The sequence below is a fragment of the Micromys minutus genome (assembly GCF_963924665.1).
Source record: "Micromys minutus genome assembly, chromosome: 1".
In the NCBI taxonomy this organism is placed as follows: Eukaryota; Metazoa; Chordata; class Mammalia; order Rodentia; family Muridae; genus Micromys; species Micromys minutus.
Window position 1 is genome coordinate 210,023,988 of NC_137969.1, and position 7,025 is coordinate 210,031,012.

The following is a 7,025-nucleotide window of genomic DNA, read 5'->3' on the forward strand; positions in this document are numbered from 1 at the left end:
GGGACTTAGGGAATGGCTGATTTGACTAGAGTCTGTTCACTCTCTCCTGTAGAGGTGGGATTTGGGGCTTACCTAGAGCCCCATTGTGGTGCATCCAGGCAAAGTGGATTTGCAATCAGGAGTTCAGGAAGCACCTGCACTATCTGTAGGAGAAATCTAAAATGTAGATTTTAATGACTCCTATTAAGAAAGGCATATTTTTCAAAAATGGGAGAAAAATATTTAATTTATCATTTATTACCTTTTAATTATTTGTCACAAGCTACATTTTCTGCACTCCTTTCTTGTTTAGGAGTTTTCTTGTTTTTACTAGGCTGTATTTTCCCTCATTGTATTGGGTTTTCCAGCTATAATTCGTTGTACTGCTGGGTTTGTGGTCAGATATTGTGTAAATTTTGATTTGTCTTGAAATATCTTCATCTCTCCATCGATGGTGGTTGATAGTTTTGCTGGGTATAGCAGCTTGGGCTGGCACTTGTGCTCTCTTAGGGTGTGCATGATGTCTGTCCAGGCTCTTCTAGCTTTAATAGTCTCAGTTGTTCATCCTTTACGAGCTGCCGTTCCGAGTGGCAGATGGGCCAGGCTCCGCTCTGCATCTTCTCTGCACTCCTTTCAACTTTCGTTCAGAAAGAAGAAAAGTGTTAAGTTTATATGTTCCAGAGTCAGATACATCTAGTTTCAATTCTCAGTTCCTCAATACTTATATATCAATTTCTTTTCATTTCCTTCATCTAAGAAACTGAAAATATAATCATTGTACTTCTACTACAAAGTATTCTTACGAGTTGAAATCATTTTATATACAGCATTGTTTTGCATAAAGGAGGATCTATGTTTTTGAATGGGTGGTTATATTAAGCGTTTAGCAAAAAAAAACAGTAAAAAACCAAATGGAAAAATGCAGATAGACAGCAGGTAGATAGTGAACATTATTAAATTGGTACTTACCACATCCAGAAATTGTTGAAGTATCCAAATTGAAGGAGGAAACAAAAGTAACATCATCAAAGCAGGTATTTAAATAGAAATGCCTGGAGAATTCCAGCTGGGTTCCTGACTGACATTTATCCTGAGAGATTGGAGTATTATATTTATGGATGTGTTTCTGGATTCTTGTTCCCACAGTGGCATTTTTATACCACTGACTGACCCATAACAACCTCCGTTGGAAATGATTTCACATTAGCTAGTCTCAAGGGCATTCCATTTTACTACCTTTAGCTGTTTATTGCTTTTTTTCTCCCTGTTACAGGGTCAAGAGTCCAGCCTGCTCCAGAACTGGAAGTCTTGTAAGACCCTTAAAATAAACATGCTTTCTTGTTCTCAGAATCAGCTCCCAACAGGGTGTGATAATTTATAATATAAATATAATTCATATTGCAAGTAGTTAATCCCCAAATAGATAGGAAGTCTCCTATAAAGACTATTTATTTCCTGCCCCTAGAGACTTGGCAGGTTTGGCTACTGTGTTACATGTGCATAAGTAGGTGGCAGAGAGGAGAAAGGCTATGTCTACACTCAGTGGTATGACCTAAGAACATCTGAATGATTAGCAACCTAACAGTCACTGAAAAAAGCAAGTCAAAAACTACCATCTTTCCAGCACCAGAGGGGCCACGACAAGGAGCTAGCTTCTGGTGACCACCAGTCTAGCTCCATTTAGGACTGGATGAACTTCAAGGATGGGGTGCAAGCCAAAGACTATAAGAGCCTTACCTGGGCTCTCAGGCCCTGGACAAGAGTGAATCTAAGCCAGACACCCTCTCAAGAGACCACTTAGGCAAGCCAAGTGAGCAGCCATAGAGCCCTAACAGGGAGCTAGACTGAGATGCCATCAGTCCAAACTGCTCAGACCTGGGAGGGCAGGTCATGCCAAGATGACCTTTGTCAATGACCCCAGATACTCAGAAAACCCTGGTGCCACTAAGAGAAGCAAGAAAGCTGGTTGCCACCCCTAGCCAGCTTTAGTATACAGGACATTGCAGAACTTATGGATAAACCAACCATGAGCATGGAAAACTGTTTCTACTATTTTTCTCCCATGTGGTGGCATGCATGAGGGAGAGAGACCCTCATTCCCCCTTCCCTTCACCACCTGTGGTAGGAGGCAGACTTGGCCCTCAGGTCACTAGAGTAGGAAACCTGGCCCTGCTCCCCCACCAGCTGCAGTATCAGGAGAACAGGCCCTACATCTCCTTGAAAAATACAACAGAGATGACCCTGGTAACAGGGGCTCAGGTAAGTCAGCCCCATGGTGTGAGCATGAAAAAGCTGGCCCCAGCACTTTTCTGCCATGCAGTGATATGGGTGGAGAAGGGATGTTCCTAACTACAACTGTCAGGAGAGCTGGTCCTGGTCAGGTCATCAGAGTGGGAGAGCTGGTCCTGACCCTCACCTGCTCTAGCACTCAGGAGAACAGGCCCTGTACCTCACCTGGGCAGCACAAGTAGAGCTGGCCCTGGACGTGGAGGTTGCATTTGATCTTGCCTCATACCAGACCAATAGCTCATTTCGATGAACATCTGTAAGCAAAGAAGTGTGAACAGAAGAGTATGCTGTGGGACACTTGTGACACACTACAGATTCTAGGGTGTGATTTGTTTTCTCCGTTGGTTGGGGAGATGAGTTGGGTTTCGGTGCATGATGTGCAATTCACAAAGACCCAATGAAAAAGTTTTAAAAGAGAATATTTACTTAATATGCATTCTATTTTTTCCTTCAACCATGCTTTAGGTCATTTGCAACTCAGCCCCATAATTTTGTTGAAAATATGTATTTTAACTTATTAACATTAATTCTTTTCTCATACAATGCATTGCAACCACAGCTTCCCCCTGCCAGTCTTCATAGCCCCTCCCCACCATTTCTTTATTTTTCTTCAGAAAAGACCAATATAGTTGGGTAAAGAGATTTCAGTTTAGGATAAAAATAGCACGTATCTTCCTGAAGTGCCAGATAATTCTTAATTATCTTTGTTTAGAGCAGCAAGGATTTAGAGGTTCATATACAGAATTGATACTTTAAGAGTTAACTCAAGTTCTTATCAAAGGCAGACACTAGTGAATAAGAGCTGAATAAAAACTATCAATGTGCCTACTGGAGTGCTATGCATATAAAACATGAGTCACCTCACTGACAGTGTGAAAAGGATGGTGATTGCTCCGACTATTTCTGTGGGGCACACACTGAGCTTGAGAACATTTCTCTTTGGTTTTATTTGACTTCCCTCTTGGCTGATATCCTAAGATTTCTGTTTGTAAAATCATCCCACTTCTGCTCAATCTAACATCTTCCAGACTAGTTTCCCAGTCACAGGAGTGTCAGATCTCCAGATAAGTGTGACCAAGATATATTTCTGCCTCGTGCCCCCCTCAGGCATATCAGGGTCACTTGGAGAATATACCAAATTTGGGGCACTTTGAAAACACCCCTAAGTGACAAGAATATTCTGATTTTCACCTCACATTAAAAAACCCACCTCCTACACCCCATACACAACGACTATCATTCTAAACAACATGGTATTCCCCAATAGAATCACTCAAACCATGCATTTCACATGCAGCTAAACAGTGTAGTTATTCAAGATGCCAAACTTGAGAGTCAAGGTAGGCTCACTTGGTCACTTATATTTGTAGTCTTGGCTAATTCACTCAAATAGAAGATTCAAGACTAACGCTATTTTTATGTTGCAAGAAACTATACTAAGCAATAAATATGGATTAGCATTCTTAGTTCTACAGTCAGCCATAAAGTTGATGCTATTGTCCTCATCTTATTGGTGAGAAATTAAATCTTATAGATAAGGTAATTGTTAGCTTGTTAAAATTACAAAACCAATTAGTGAGGGATCTGGAATAGAACTGAGTTTGTCAGATTCTTAAAAGTTTTTTATTTGATGGATTTCATTGTATTGGCTTTCAGAAATGGGGGAAGTAATAAAAACCTACATAATAAAAAGAAAACTCTCCAGAATATCAGAATAAAAATCAGAAGGGATAGTATTATAATATTAATATTGGGCTAGGGGTTAGAAATTGCCTGAGAAACAGGAACGGTTGACAAGGTACACAGGGACATTGTGGCAGTTGTTCATTTTATGGATAAAAATGGATTCTCCCAGCCATCAGATTCTCTCCCACAATTATTATGATAGATAATAAGTGACATATTTTATTATTTGGACCTTTGATAGACTTCTGAAAGCACTAAATGGAAATGTCAATATAACTACTGTCCAACTGGTACAGATAAACATCAAGTTCAGAATTTGAACAAGGAAGCACAAGGCTGTGCTGGTAGAAATGAGCCTCCAGAAAGTATTTGTGAAAGGTAAACTGAAAATGGTGGATATATTATGGAGAAATTATGGTCAACACTGAATAAGAATGTAGACCAATTTTGCAGTAGCACATGCCCCATAAGTAGAATTTCTTGACTTTGCAATGGACACAATTTAACTATTGTAAATGCAGTACAATTGTAGCTACTGAAAGGCTACTAATATCACCCCACTTTCTAAAACCATCAATGAATTTTTCCCTTTGTTGGAAATAAAATATAAGATATTTGAGTTAGTAAAGCACTCCCCCGGCATCTACAAAGGTCTGCATGCTGATTCATACCTGTCACCTGCTTACAGAGAGAAATCAAGTCCGGCCTCGGAAATATTTAGAATCTGTAAGCAAGCTAAGAAAGAAACCAATATTGTTAGGTTGTTGTCTTAGTTTCTTTTCCTCTTGTTGTGATAAACTATCCAATAAAAACAACTTAAAGAATAAAGGGCTTACTCTTTCTCATATTATAGTCAAATTGTGGTAGGGAAATCAAGGCAGCCTGGACATGTAGCAGGTAGTCTCATCACATCCACAACCAGAAAGTTATGAATGGATGCTGCTATTCAGTCTCCTTTCTTTGTTTATACAGTTCAGAAATCCAAAAATCAAATGATGTCATTAATAGTGGGCAGGTCATGCCACCTCAATTAATGTAATCAATACCTCTCTCCACAGGCATGCCCATAGGATTGACCCCTTGATGTTTCTCGATTTTGTAAAGTTACAAATAAACATTAATCGTCGAGACTGATAGGAGGGTCGGGTGGCGAGCAAGATGGCGCAGACTCAGGGTATCAAGAGGAAAGTCTGTTACTACTATGATGAGGACGTTGGAAACTACCATTATGGACAAGGGCACCCAGTGAAGCCTCGCTGAATCAATATGATTCACAATTTGTTGTTCAACTATGGTCTCTACCAGAAAATGGAAATCTATCGTCCTCACAAAGCCAACACTGAGGAGATGACCAGGTACCACAGTGATGACTACATTAAGTTCTTTCATTCTATTCACCCAGATAATATGTCTGAATACAGCAAGCAGATGCAGAGATTCAACATGGGTGAGGACTGTCCGGTATTTGATGGCTTGTTTGAGTTCTGTCAATTGCCCACCGGTGGCTCTGTTGCAAGTACTGTGAAACTCAATAAGCAACAGACAGACATTGCTGTGAACTGAGCTGGGGGCCTGCACCATGCAAAGAAGTCTGAAGCATCTGGCTTCTGTTACGTCTTAGCCATCCTGGAACTGCTAAAGTATCACCAGAGGGTGCTGTATATTGACATTGATATTCACCATGGTGATGATGTGTAAGAGGCCTTCTATACTACAGACTGGGTCATGACTGTGTCCTTTCATAAATACGGAGAGTACTTCCCAGGAACTGGGGACCTACGGGATATTGGGGCTGGCAAAGGCAAGTTGCTATGCCATTAACTACCCACTGCATGGAGGCACTGATGAGGAGTCCTATGAAGCCATCGTCAAGCCAGTCATGTCCAAAGTAATGGAGATGTTCCAGCCTAGTGCAGTGGACTTACAAGGTGGTTCAGATTCCCTGTCTGGGGATTGGTTAAGTTGCTTCGATCTGACAATCAAGGGCCATACCAAGTATGTGGAATTTGAAGAGTTTCAACTTGCCTATGCTAATGCTGGCAGGAGGTGGCTACACCATTTGCAATGTTGGTCGATGCTGGACTTATGAAACAGCTGTGGCCCTTGACACAGAGATCCCTAGTGAGCTACCATACAATGATTACTTTGAATACTCTGGACCAGAATTCAAGCTTCACATCAGCCCTTCCAATATGACTAACCAGAACACTAATGAATACCTGGAAAATATCAAACAGGGGCTCTTTGAGAACTTAAGAATGCTGCCCCACGCCCCTGGGGTCCAAATGTAGGCCATACCAGAGGATGCCATCCCAGAAGAGAGCGGTGAAGAGGATGAGGAAGACCCTGACAAACGAATCTCCATCTGTTCCCCTGACAAATCCATCGTCTGTGAGGAAGAATTCTCTGATTCCGATGAGAAGAAAGAAGGTGGTCGCAAAAACTCTTCTAACTTTAAAACAGAGTCAAAAGAGAGGATGAGAAAGAAAAATATTCTGAAGAGAAAAAAGAAGTCACAGAAGAGGAGAAAAACAAGGAAGAGAAGCCAGAAGCCAAAGGGGTCAAAGAAGAGGTCAAGTTGGCCTGAGCAAGGTCTGCAGCTCCATCTTCTCCCCAAGTTGTCCACTTTCCCTCAATTTCTCAGATTTTATATTTTCTATTCCTCTGTGTATTTATATAAAATACATTAACTATAATGTCTCCAGGAAATAGATAGGAACCAGGGGAGTGGTGCTAGAGAACACTTCTAAGAGCTCCCTTGTCCATCCTGCCCCAGGTCTTGGTTTTAAACCATGTAGGGTCTGAGTGGAAAGAAAACCAGAAGACAAAATCCTGAACTGCCAAGTGCCTGCTTAGGAGCTCTGTTGAAATGCCCTTATTAAGCTTTTTAGAAGAGGTGACTAGGTTTTCTGGGACCCCCTTTCAGGCTTGAGTGATATCAGCCATTTTTAGATTGGTTCTGTTTATATCGTCCCACCCGTCCAGGAAAAGCAGAAAACTCATTGCCCTGTCTTCCAACAATTATGTAAGTGCAGGTTGTTAGCCTAACTTCCTTTTTAAGATATTTTCAT

The 7,025-nt window shown here is 41.1% G+C and overlaps 1 pseudogene across 1 annotated transcript; it reads left to right on the forward strand.

Annotated features, from left to right (window-relative positions):
* Window positions 1-5,112: 5,112 nt before the first annotated feature.
* LOC308422927 (histone deacetylase 1-like) lies at window positions 5,113-6,541 on the forward strand (annotated as a pseudogene). Its single transcript has one exon. The product of its transcript is annotated as a histone deacetylase 1-like (transcript).
* The last annotated feature ends 484 nt before the right edge of the window (window positions 6,542-7,025 follow it).